The 14,305-nt window shown below is 37.2% G+C and overlaps 1 protein-coding gene and 1 non-coding gene across 3 annotated transcripts in view; both read right to left on the bottom strand.

The window, feature by feature from the left end:
• Nucleotides 1-14,305, bottom strand: part of ATXN1 (ataxin 1) — a 451,903-nt gene that overhangs the window by 423,684 nt on the left and 13,914 nt on the right. The gene's annotated exons all lie outside the window — the stretch shown is intronic.
• LOC145519275 (U6 spliceosomal RNA) lies at nt 7,102-7,208 on the bottom strand. The gene has a single exon (XR_014063690.1). It is a non-coding gene; the product is annotated as a U6 spliceosomal RNA (small nuclear RNA).

The raw sequence follows: 14,305 nt of genomic DNA, 5'->3' as shown, positions 1-14,305 counted from the left end.
AGATGCCAGTTTTATCCTTGGACTCTCATGATCCTTGGAAATAAATCAACTTTCCAGTAAAATCCTGTGACTGCTCTGTTTTACATAAAAGTGTACAGCCTGGGACTGTGATATTATTTTGCATTTCAGGTGGAGAAGAAGGAAATAAAACATTCGTTATCACTGAGAGACAACTGCAAGGGGAGCCATAATTATGGATATCAGAAAGCAGCTGTGTATCATGTTCACTTTCCCGGTAGCATCTCGAACCCCAAAGCTTATTATTGATGTGGAAACATACAGATTGTGAAGTGTTCTAATCCACATGTGGCAAGGGTCAACATAGTCCATGAGTTAAAAAAGCACTGAGTAGGTTGCCTCTTAGGTCAAAATTTCTTCCTTGTGGCAAGAAAAAAAAAAAAAAAGAATGAATGAATTACTACTATACATAGCAATACAGATGAATCTCACAATGTTGAAAAATAAAAGAGGCTACACATGAAATAAGGTCTCCTGTATTGTTCCACTTGTATAAAGTTCAAAATCATACAAGACTAATCTATCATGTTAGAACTACATATATAGTTTACTTTTGATGAGGGAAAGGATTGTGCCAGATAGGGGGCATGAAGATGCTTCCAGGAGGCCAGAAAATTCTATTTCTTGACCTGGGTGATGGACCCAGAGGTAGGTTCGTTCACTTTGTGATAATCCATTAAGCCATATACCTGTGATCTGGGTGGTTTTTACTGCAAGAATGATTTACTTCAATTTAAAAGTTTAAAAATAATATTCTCATTGGGAAAGACAAAATTAAGAAGTATTAGAAAAGCATTCTGCTAATTAAACATTGGATATTTATATTTATAGAGGAAAAACAGACAATTCAAATGAGCTAAAGGAAAAAAATGCACAAAACTTCAGTGTAGGGCGATGGGAACACTCACACCCCACTGCAGGGAGTATTCATTGCTACTGCTGCATTTGGCATTATCTATTAAAAATATACATATCAGGTGACCCAGATTCCCACCCCTGGGTCTATATCCAATAGAAATATGTGCATGTGAGGACCAAAAGAATAGCAACTCCATTCATAATGGCCCCAAACTGAAAACAAGTTGTCTACCAACAGTAGAGTAGGTAAAGTGTGGTATTAATATAGCCAACCTTGGAATACCATACAGCCTTTTAAAAGGAATGAACCAGAGTACCCTTAGCATAAATGAAGCTGAGAAACCTAATGTTAAAAGATAGAAGTTAAAAAAAAAAGGCATATGTTCCCATGTACTTAAAGTCCAAAAAACAGGAAAAGATAAATACGTGAAAGCATCAATACACACTTAGGTGGAAAAACGAAAAAAAAGGGAAAAAAGAAGTTATCATAAAACTAAGGGCGCTGGGGAAAGGCTAGGTCGTGAGTGGGAAGGGGTGGATGGATAGCCCCTGGGCCATATTCTATTTTTTGATTTGAATAATGGTTATGGGAGGGCTTATATATTATATATTATACATTATATTATATAAATTTAATATAATATATAATATTATATAATATATATTATTATATTATAATATATATGATATATTATATATTATAATATAATAATACATATGATATATATTATTATAATATATATCATATATATTATATACATTATTATAATTATATTACAATAATATATATCATATATCATATATTCTATAATATACATAATATAGGATATATATCATATATCATATAATATATGATATAATATATAATGATACATAATATAATATATATAATATTATATATACATTATATATAAAATATATAATAATATAAAATATGTATATAATATTATATATTATATATTAATAATATATATTATGATAAATAAATATACATAAATATAAATATATATTATGATATATGTTTATATATCATAATATATATTATAATATAATATTATATTGTGTTATATTATATATATTAATTTATATATTATATAATATATATAATAAATATATAAATATATATAATGTAAATATATATTTATATATTTATTATATATATTTATACATATTTATATATTTATATTATAAATATATATAATATAAATATATATTATATATAAAAATAATATAAATATATCTATATATTTTATATATTACAAATTATATATTATAATAAATATTTATGTATTTTAATAAGTATATATTATTATAAGTTATATATTATATATTATATATTAATAAATTATAATATATATTTAAGATATTTATAAATATAATTATATTTAATTATATTATATATTATATCTTAAATATATATTTATTTTAATATATTTAATATATTAAATTATTATTTATTTATTTAATATATTAAGTTATTATATATTTATATTATATTATATATAAATTATTATATATTTATTTTACTATATATAGTAAATATATATTATATATTTAAAATTTGATTTATAATTATAAATTATTATTATATAGTATATATATATAATAATAAATATATATATTATTATATAGTATATAGTATATAGTGTATATATATTTACATATTTCTATATATATAATATATACATTTATATAATAAATATATATTTATATTTATTTATATATTTATATATTATATAAATATAATATATTTTATATTTATAAAATTTACATTATATAAATATATAATATAAATATATTTATATATATTTATGAATATATACATTTATATTTATATATAATTTATATGTATATATAATATATATAATAATATATATATTAATATATATAAAATATGTAATAAGATAAAATATATATAATATATTTATATAAAAATATATAATAATAATATATAATATAATATTATTATATTATAATATAATATTACAATAATATATTATAATATAATAATGATATATAATATATAATGTATAATAATATATTATAATATAATGTATATAATATAGAAATATAATATACTATATAATAATATATCCTATATATTATACTATATAATAATATATCATATATATTATAATATATCATATGTAATAATATAATTATATATTAATTATATTTATATATAATATATAATAATATATAACATATATAAAATATATTATAATATAATATATTTAATATAAATTAATAATTATTAATATATTGGTTGTTTATATATTATTATATATTATATTTTTATATAATTATGATATATAATATAAAAGCCCTCCCATAACCATTATTCAAATCAAGAAATAGAATATAATATATATAATTATATATAATATATATAAAATATTATATAACTATAATGTATATATTATATGACTTTTATATATCATGCCCTTTCTCTAATGTATATTTCACAATAAAAAGGGTATAAAAATCACATGAAACCAAATTACTCAGAGACAGTTACCAATTTAACACTCTGATATGTATATTTTCCAGATCTTCTTTAATGCAATATGTACATCTTACCCACATGGCTTTGTAGCCTTTAATTTTTGTTTTCTTTAATGATAGGATATCTCAGAAGAAACTCTTGGGTTTTTTTGTTTTCAATTTCCATTTCATTTTAACTAAGAGTAAATACCATACAAGCTTTATGCCCCTCTGGAAGGCTAAAGCCATGGAGTGGCTTTCAGGAAATTAGGTTGCTTTAACCTAAGCTACAGTGATTCATAAACCAATCTGCAGGATTTTGCCATAGCTCATGGGAGACTTTTACTTCTCTGTTAATAATGCTGCAGCTTCAAAAGAGAAAAGCCTCTTTCCACCTCTTCAGTATGCTGCCTCTTCAAAAGGAAAGGCCAGGCAGTGAGGGGAAAGGCCAGTATGGGAGTGGTCAGGAGGCTTAGTGGGAGGAGGAGGTCACCCTAAAATGTATTCTAATACTCGTCATGCTGATCCTGACCTAGGAAACATTATAAAGTACTGAAATCCAACAAAAAATGATCCGGGTGCTTTAAAAAAAAAAAAGGCGTTCCCTTGCTCTCCTTGCCCAGAGGGCAGTCCAGGTTTTCTTCCCTCTGCCTGGAACACGCTGCTCCTCCCCATCGCCTGATCAGCAAGCATCCTCCATGGTTCTCCTTTACCCTTTTCATCATCTACATATTTCATCCTCAACATTACATGGTTGAAGAAACCTTCTATGACCACCCAAGCAAGAGCTTCAACGGCACCCTGAACCTACCACATCACAGCACTGGTCACCTTATTTTGAAACTGCCTATTTTCTTGTCCACAAATACGCTACTAATCCATAACCTTCATACATGCAAGGATGTGCATGTCCTTCACGCACGCTTGTCTGTTTCACCATCGTAACTGCCAGCTCTAGTGCATATTGGCAGCCAATAAATACAGTCATTGAATGGGTGGAAAACAGTGGTGAAATGAGATGGGGTGTGGGGAGTGGAGGTGGGATTTAAATTATGCTCTCCCAGCTCACCTCCCCCATTAAACACAAATGGCTTCAAATAGCCCAATCAAATCAACACAGGATGGTGTGAAGCTTTAAATTCTACAGTGGCTTCATTTCAAATACTCACTAGTGAAAGTATCTACTTGCCAATGCAGGAGACCCAAGAGGTGTGGGTTTGGCCTCTGGGTCGGGAAGATCCCCTGGAGAAGGAAATGGCAACCCACTCCAGTATTCTTGCCTGGAAAATTTCATGAACAGAGGAGCGTGCAGGCTTACGCTCCATGGGGTCGCGTAGAGTTGGACACAACTGAGCGCACACACAAACACACACACACACACACACACACCAGTAATAGCAGTTTGTATCTTGTTTTATATTTTGTGAAGCAGTTTCACAAGTCTTACACAATTCCAACAATAAAACCTCCAACATGAACTGGGAAGCTATTAATGTCATCATCTTATAGATGGGAAAACTGTCTGAGAGAGCTTAAGTAACTAGCTTCATATTGTAAGATTATTTTTCAGTCTAAGCCAGGAACAGTAGGCAAGAATACACAGAAGAACTATATAAAAAAGATCGTAATGACCCAGATAACCAGGATGGTGTAATCATTCACCTAGAGCCAGACATCCTGGAGTCCAAAGTCAAGGGGGCCTTAGGAAGCATCACTACAAACAAAGCTAGTGGAGGTGATGGAATTCCAGCTGAGATAGTTCAAATCCTAAAAGATGATGCTGTGAAAGTGCTGCACTCAATATGCCAGCAAATTTGGAAAACTCAGCAGTGGCCACAGGACTGGAAAAGGTCAGTTTTCATTTCAATCTCAAAGAAAAGCAATGCCAACGAATGTTCAAACTACCACACAATTGCACTCATCTCACACTCTAGCAAAATAATGCTCAAAATTCTCCAAGCGAGGCTTCAGCAGTACATGAACCAAGAACTTCCAGATGTTCAAGCTGGATTTGGAAAAGGCAGAGGAACCAGAGATCAAATTGCCAACATCCGTTGGATCATAGAAAAAACAAGAGAGCTCCAGGAAAACATCTATTTCTGCTTTATTGACTATGCCAAAGCCTTTGACTGTGTGGATCACAACAAACTGGAAAATTCTGCAAGAGATGGGAATACCAAACCACCTTACTGTCTCCTGAGAAATCTGGATGCAGGTCAAGAAGCAGCAGTTAGAATTGGACATGGAAAAACAGACTGGTTCCAAATAGGAAAAGGAGTACGTCAAGGCTGTATATTGTCACCCTGATTATTTAACTTATATGAGTACATCATGCAAAATGACAGGCTGGATGAAGCACAAGCTGGAATCAAGACTGCTGGGAGAAACATCAATAATCTCAGATATGCAGATGACACCACCCTTATGGCAGAAAGTGAAGAAGAACTGAAGAGCCTCTTGATGAAAGTGAAAGAGGAGAGTGAAAAAGCTGGCTTAAAACTCAGCATTCAGAAAACTAAGATCATGGCATCCAGTCCCATCACTTCATGGCAAATAGATGGGGAAACAATGGAAACAGTGAGAGACTATTTGTTTGGCCTCCAAAATCATTGCAGATGGTGACTGCAGCCATAAAACTAAAACATGCTTGCTCCTTGGAAGAAAAGCTATGACCAACCTAGACAGCACATTAAAAAGTAGAGACATTACCAACAAAGGTCCATCTAGTCAAAGCTATGGTTTTTCCAGTAGTCATGTATGGATGTGAGAGTTGGACCGTAAAGAAAGCTGAGCACCAAAAAATTGATGTGTTTGAACTGTGGTGTTGGAGAAAACTCTAGAGAGTCCCTTCAACTGCAAGGAGATCAAACCAGTCCATCCTAAAGGAAATCAGTCCTGAATATTTATTGGAAGGACTGATGCTAAAGCTGAAACTCCAATACTCTGGCCACCTGAGGCGAAGAACTGACTGATTGGAAAAGACCTTGATGCTGGGCAAGATTGAAGACAGGAGGAGAAGGGGGCAACAGAGGATGAGATGGTTGGATGGCATCACTGACTCAATGGACATGAGTTTGAGTAAACTCCGGGAGTCGGTAATGGACAGGGAAGCCTGGCGTGCTGCAGCCCTTGGGGGTCACAAAGAATCGGACATGACTGAACGACAGAACTGAATTGAAGCCAGGAACTGGTAACCCCTTAGAGCTGGAAGTGTATACCACATACAGACATGTTTTTAGGCAGTAGTGACATAAAATAAATATGTGACACCATTCTAATTTTTTTATCTTATAGTAGATATTTACTTTTTTAAAGCATTAATTTTTCAGCTTTATTTTTATCACAAAACTAGCACATTTGATGTAGAAAAAAAGAGCACAAATAAGAAAATCAAAATCGCTTATGATCACATTAGATAGAATATCTATCATTACACCGTCTTAATAACTGACTACATATTCAGTCTGGAGCTTCGCTAGAGTGAGAACTCCCCTCCCACACTCTCCTTTCCCCACCTCCCGTTCTTTATCTTCAAATTTTTCTGAGCTATTCTTGCCCATTTGCTCTTTTATTTGAATTTGAGAATTAGGTTTTACTAAAACTCTGTTGGGATTTTTATTGGATTTGCATTCCTTTTATAGATTAATTGGAGTAGAATTGAAAATTTTACTATCTTGGTTCCTGTCTTTCATAAACACAGTATATTTCTCCATTAATTTATGTCTATTTTAACGTCTTTTTAAAAATATGGAAAACTTCAGAAATTTGCATGTCATTTTTGCACAGGGACTGTGTTCATCTTCTCTGTACTGTTCCAACTTTAGTATATGTGTTGTCGAAGCGAGCATTCAGACGAATTTTTATTTTAATGGTTGGATTATATTATGAGGGAAAGGTAACATATTCTTCACTTTCTTTATGAGACCAAAAAGGAGATTAATCTGGACTAATTATTTCTATCAAATGTAAAAGCATTTAGTTGTGTGCTAAAAATGGAGGAAATGTTTCTGAATATGCTATCTTGCACCTTCTATCGTCTAAATGGAAGGGTTTTTTTTAAAAAAAAATTACTTATGGTTTTTTGGGGCTAAAAGGCAGGAAACCTTTTATTTATTTATTTTTGTGTGTGTCAGATTTTTAAAATTTTATTTATTTTTTAATTGGTGGAATATTGCTTTACAATTTTGTGTTGGTTTCTGCTCTAAAACAACAAGAATCAGTCATAAATTGTATATATATCCCTTCCCTCCTGAGCCTCCCTCTCCTCCCCCAATATTTGTGTGTGTCTTTTATTTTGGCTGCACTGGGTCTTCATTGTGGCGTGTGGGCTGTAGAGCCCTTAGGCTTCAGTAGTTGCCAGCGAGGGTCGCCCTGAGGCATGTGAGATCTTGGTTCCCTGACTAGTGATCTAACCTGAGTCCCTGCATTGGAAGACAGATTCCCACCAGGGAAGTCCCAAAGTGGAAATTCTTTGGTGGTCTTGACAGAGAAATGCAGCCAGACAAAGGGGTTGGGACGACGGGGAAAAGGAAAGGAAAGGAAAACAAGATGGTCAGACAGGACTTGGAAGAGGGCTAGGGAAATGGGTGGAGGACGGTGGGGTGGGCGGAAGAAAGTGGGGAGGAGAAAGTGACAGCAAGTGTGGATTCTCTGAGTTCTGCTATTCTAGAAAACCAGCAGCATCCCTTGGAATCTTGTTAGAAATTCAGAATACTGGCTCCAACTCAGGTTTACCCAATCAGAATCTTCATTTTAACAAGATCCCTAGGTAATTCTTACACACAGTCAAGTTCCAGAAGCTCTTAGTTGCCCCCAGCCAATCTGAGCCAGTCCTGATCAATGTCATCAGCCTTAGCCCTATTAATAGACAAAACTGGTTTGGTTGCCTAGAGACCTGGAAATCTGGTTCCTCCTGTAGACTCTGCATCTCAGAGTGCTCTTACCACTTTGGCCAAAGCCGTGTGACTCCAGTTGGCCTCAGTTTCTCTGCTAGCGTGTCAGTTCTCTGCAGGGATTGGATCCTGGCCAGGACCCCAGTTTTCTCAATGCGGTCCTCACATTCCGCCAGAGGCTTGCACTGCCCCTTCCTCTGGGAAGCAGGGTGTGATTTTCTACTCTCTTCTCAGCTTCTGCTGGGGACCCGCTGTGACTGGCCCGATCACCTGGAACTGTGCCTGATTTTGAATATTGTCACCTGGACTTCTTCCAGAACTGTGTTCTGCTGGCAGAGAGTCACACTCAGATATCCAAGTAGCCTGACTCAATCTGAGTTAGCCACGGCCTTTGACCGCTGCACACCAGTCTGCCTCACTGCCTCCTGGGGACGGCTAGCTTCTGAAGACACGCTCTGTCCCCTCTGTCCCCCTGAATCTTGGCTTCTTCCCCCTTCCCAGGGCCTGAGCTGATGCGGTCTCAGCCTGCCTTACACACAAATGTCTCCTACTGAAGGGAAGGAGGCTAGCATAGAGTGAGGGCAGCGGGCTCAGTCCCTTCTGTCTCTTAACATCTATGATGCTGGGACTTCATGGCCCTGCTTGTGTGTGTAGATCTTGAGACTCCAAGCACTGCCCTTGGAGCCCTTTAGGTAAAAGATATCCTAAAAGTCCTGGAAGACTACTGACTACAAACGGGCCCAGTTGTTTTGCACAACTTGTAGTTTTGGCTTCTTTCTCCAAGATGGAGAAAAATCTTTGTGGCCTAACTTACTTTATGAAAGTGAAAGTCCCTCAGTTGTGTCCGACTCTTTTCGACCCCATGTACTATACAGGCCATGAGATTCTCCAGGCCAGAATACTGGAGTGGGTAGCCTTTCCCTTCTCTGGGGGATTTTCCTAACCCAGGGATCGAACCCAGGTCTCCCGCATTGCAGGCAGATTCTTTACCAGCTGAGCCACCAGGGAAGCCCAAGCATACAGGAGTGGGTAGCCTATCCCTTCTCCAGCGGATCTTCCCGGACCAGGAATTGAACTGGGATCTCCTGCACTGCAGGTGGATTCTTTGCCAACTGAGCTATGAGGGAAGCCAATTTACTTTATAAATATAGGCTAACGCATACAGAAGCTCAATCATTTCTCTGGTTCCCATACACCCATTTCACTTTGACCTATGGTGTTATACCTCCTGCCCTGCTCAATCTGTGGTGGAACGTTATACAAAGTGTATCACATCTGCTACTGTGTTTTAAGCCAGCACAAAATGACATGAAGTTTACAACAGTCAGTCTGGCCATCAGCTAGAGAGGCCAATTTTTATTACTCTCTGCTAATTCATAATAAAGCACTGACTTTATCTTTAAGATTGTTGCAACATTTCTATTCCTAAGAACTATTCTTATGGTGATTTAAGAAAAAAAAAAAAGATGATGAGAAGGAAGAAAGAAAACAAGAAGAAAGTGTGGCAGCAGCCACAGCAGCTAAGGGATGGTGTGGGTGTTGTTTCCATTATTTACATACATAACACTTTCACAAGAATCCAAATGTCTTACAAAAGAAAATACAAATTGCAGGAAAGACGCAATAACACAGCAAGACACAAAGAAAACAATTATCCAGAGGAAGATTTAAATTTGGCATCAATCGTTTGCAGCAAAAGAATAGATAAGTATCTGCTGACTGCTTGCACATAGAAGGTAGGCCTGTAGTGGCATTTACCATGGTCCAAAAAGAAGTTCCATGTAAAACAGAAGGAAATACATGCTATGTAATGTAGTCACACCGAGTTTTTAAAGTTGCATGGCAATCTCATTAAATCAGCAGAGGTACATAAATAGATGGTTTTCCAGAGACACTCTTGGCCAAGTGAAATCAAAGGTCCAGGAAGAAGTTACTCAAGATTAGCAAGAGTGTTTGGATAGGAAATAGAACATACATAAGCATGAACCATTCACTGGATCATTCTAAAGTTCCAGATTTTGTCAGGACAGACTTTATTGATGTCTTGAAGAAGCTGTATTTGAAGTTAGTCTAAAAAAACCCAATTTTGATGGATAGCGTGAAAACTCTCCTTTAGTGGTTTTCAAGTTCTATGCCTGATGTTATGTCATTATTTGAACAGGGTTCCAACCAACCATTTAAACTTTTAGCAAAGGGGAAACCTGGTACAGGAGTGGGGAGGGGCGGGAAATACTCTCAGGAAAAATGTCTAAAATGTTGCAGAGGCTTAAAAAGGGATAAGTAGACAAAACGACACATCACTACTAGTGTAGTATGTGCGGTTACAGTCAAACCACTCAAAATTACAATGTCATTTGCCTTCTTTGTATCTCTTTTGTTTTCACAAGTCACATGGCGAAATCAACAAATACTACATCATCCCTCTGAGGATTCAGCTGGGGAAAAATCATCGGTTAGCTCATCTCTAGAGTAGCTATTATTAGCTTGCTTCGATTCTCTCACATGATACGTACCCATGCTTATTAAGCTGCTTGTTTGCTTCCTTTGTCATATTCCTCTATGATTATGCGGAGAAGGCAATGGCACCCCACTCCAGTACTCTTGCCTGGAAAATCCCATGGACGGAGGAGCCTGGTAGGCTATAGTCCTTGGGGTCGCTAAGAGTCGGACACGACTGAGCGACTTCACTTTCACTTTTCCCTTTCATGCACTGGAGAAGGAAATGGCAACCCACTCCAGTATTCTTGCCTGGAGAATCCCAGGGACGGTGGAGCCTGATGGGCTGCCATCTATGGGGTCGCACAGAGTCGGACACGACTGAAGCGACTTAGCAGCAGCAGCAGCAGCTATGATTATGACTACAGCTATGCAGTGCACTCTAGTGCAGCCCAGAGGTACCCATTTCCACAGATTTTTCCAAAACCGATGTAAGCTCCATAGTTTTCAAAAGGTCATTTGTTGGAAAAAACATGCAAAGTCACATTTGCAACTGATGTTGAACTTTCCTATAGATAATATTAGGGGCTTCCCTGGCAGTCCAGTGGGTAAGACTGTGTTTCCATTGCAGGGGGCATGGGTTCGATCCCTGGTGGGGCAACTAAGATCCCATCTGCTGCACAACATGGCCAAAAAATAAACAAATAAAAACAAATGTATAGAAAATATTACTGTATCTGTGCTGCTGCTGCTGCCGCTAAGTCGCTTCAGTCATGTCCGACTCTGTGCGACCCTATAGACAGCAGCCTGCCAGGCTCCGCCGTCCCTGGAATTCTCCAGGCAAGAACACTGGAGTGGGTTGCCATTTCCTTCTCCAATGCATGAAAGTGAAAAGTGAAAGTGAAGTCGCTCAGTCGTGTCCAACTCTTTGCGACCCTATGGACTGCAGCCCACCAGGCTTCTCCGTCCATGAGATTCTCCAGGCAAAAGTACCTGTACTGGATTGTATATTCAGTGTTACCCTTACCTCCCCCCAATCCATGATAACTCAGAACCTGTGAATATGACCTTATTTGGAAATAAGAGTCTTTGTCAATGTAACCACATTAAGATAATGTCATACTGGGTTAGTGTGGGCCCTAAACCCAATGACTGGTGTCCCTATAAGAAGGTCCTTCAGAGATGTAGACATGCAGGAAGACCATCATGTGAAGACTGAGGCAGAGACTGGAGTGATGTAGCTGCAAGTCAAAGACTGCCAGTACCCCTCAGAAGCTAGGAGAGAAGCTCAGTACAGGTTCTAGTCTGAGTCTTTGGTGGGGGGATGTGGCCTCAGTAACACTTTGATTTTGGACTCCTAACCTCCAGAACAGTGAGATATAAATTTCTATTGTTTATACCATGGGTCTCCAACCTCCCGGATCTGAATGTCTGATGATCTGAGGTGGAGCTGATGTAATAATAGAAATAAAGTGCACAGTAAATGTAATGTGCTTGAATCAACCCAAAACCATCTTCCCCCACCCCTGATCCATTGAATCATCCCAAAACCATCTCCCCCCACCCCTGATCCATTGAATCATCCCAAAACCATCTCCCCCCACCCCTGATCCATTGAATCATCCCAAAACCATCTCCCCCCACCCCTGATCCATTGAATCATCCCAAAACCATCTTCCCCCCATCCGTGATCCATAGAAAAACTGTCTTCCATGAAACTGGTTCTTGGTACCAAAAAGTTGGGGACTGCCCAACCTTTAAAACACCCAGTTGGTGGTATTTTGTCGTGGAAGCCCTAGGAATCTCCAGATTATGAAAGTGAGTACTTCAAATTACATAAAGACTTGATATTAACTTTCCCTTAGATGATGAAACTAGGGGAAGAAAAGGCTACTTGTCATGGTGACATGGCAAGTCTAAACCAAAGATGGGATTAAAAACTGGTCATTCTAGCATCACAAGGCAGGTAGAACTGCAGAAGAATGAAAGTTTCAGCTAACACACTAAGACATTGATGTCACATTTAAAAGTGAGGTATAAGACTTCCATGTGCAAAATTTGCAAGGGAGGTTATCAATATCTGATCACATGGCTTTCAACCCCTTACATAAATATAAAGTACACCAAAAATGAAAACTAGAGATTCGAGATGAGAGTTGTTTTGTATAGAGTAGTCTGGGTGCTGGGTGTCCTCCCCCCCCCAACTTTTCTAAATCTTCAGGGGCAAAGAAAATGTAAGTAGTTCCTCTGGATCAGATGTGGGTCACCCACAAGAGAATGCAAGCATGGGGTTATCTTGCATCCTTTCTAAGAGGATCATTTGGATGTGTAGCCAGATGAACAAAAAAGCTGGAGTTGGCAACAGATTCCTGGGGTCCCAGGAAAGAGTAAGTGATCAGCCATAGTAAGATGGATCTATCTGTTCACAGGGAAATCTTGGTGAGAGAAGCCTACCCTGGAGCACCTCCAAAAAATTCATACAAACCAACAATATAAAGTTATATACCTGTGAAGAGCAAAGAACTGTAACACCAGATCTTCATGAGAGGACCAGACAAGTAAGAACTTTCCTGCCCCACCTTCTCCTCCTCCTCCCAGTATTCTAACCAGAGAAAAGTGTGCAGTTGCCTTCTACAAACTGCAAGGGGCAGGGATGTGGAAAAGAAAGGGAACACAGGTTTCTCTCCTAACCCAACTGTAGCTGTTTGTAGGAGGTTGAGCTGGGGATGGGAGAAACCTGTCATGTGTTTTTTTTTTTTTTACTGTAACACGAATCCAGACACGTTAATTACTGACCAGTGGATATATTACCTGGAAGTAACTGGAAGAATAAAAATTTGCTCTAAATTTCAAACCCAAGAGCCGAGAAAGTGCTAACTCTGTGGAATAAATTTGAAGTGTTGCTTTATGATTGATTACATCCTATGAGTCATGCTAGTTCAGCGTAACGGTTACATAACCATTTCTAAATGCAATTGAATAGAGCAGTTCTTATAGAGCCTTCTATGGAGTTTTCCTCTATGAAGTCACTGTGTTTCTGTCTGAATTTGGAAAATTATGTGTCAAATTGTCCTCATAAGGAATTTTGTCCTTTTATCAGCACTTGTCAATGCTCGGTCAGTCGCTCAGTCGTGTCCAACTCTTTGCGACCCCGTGGACTGTGGTCCACCAGGCTCCTCCGTCCATGGGATTATTCTTGCAAGAATGCTGGCGTGGGTTGCCATCTCCTCCTCCAGGGGATCTTCCCGACCCAGGGATTGAAGCCACACCTCCTGTGGCTCCTGCACTGGCAGGCAGATCCTTTATCACTGAGTCACTTGGGAATGAAATGTCTAAACTGAGAAGCATTATATGCTTGGTACATATTAGATTCTCAACAAATGTTGCATTAATAAAGAAATGAGTGGGCAGTGAAGAGAAACCCTGCTTGCCTGGGTTCTTTATAAACCCAGGCTATCCCCAGGTTCCGTTATGGTAGAGTAAGAAATATTTCAAGTTGATGATTTCTGAGAAACTCCAGCCATACATTTATGGTCTCATAGAGTATATGTTCCTCATTCACAGTGGGATTAAACTAGAAACTGATCATTGAGAGATAATAGAAAAATCTCCCAACA

This window comes from Giraffa tippelskirchi, chromosome 8, assembly GCF_054371585.1.
Source record: "Giraffa tippelskirchi isolate mGirTip1 chromosome 8, T2T-mGirTip1v1.2.pri, whole genome shotgun sequence".
NCBI classification, from domain to species: domain Eukaryota; kingdom Metazoa; phylum Chordata; class Mammalia; order Artiodactyla; family Giraffidae; genus Giraffa; species Giraffa tippelskirchi.
This window is presented reverse-complemented; position numbering and strand designations above follow the sequence as displayed.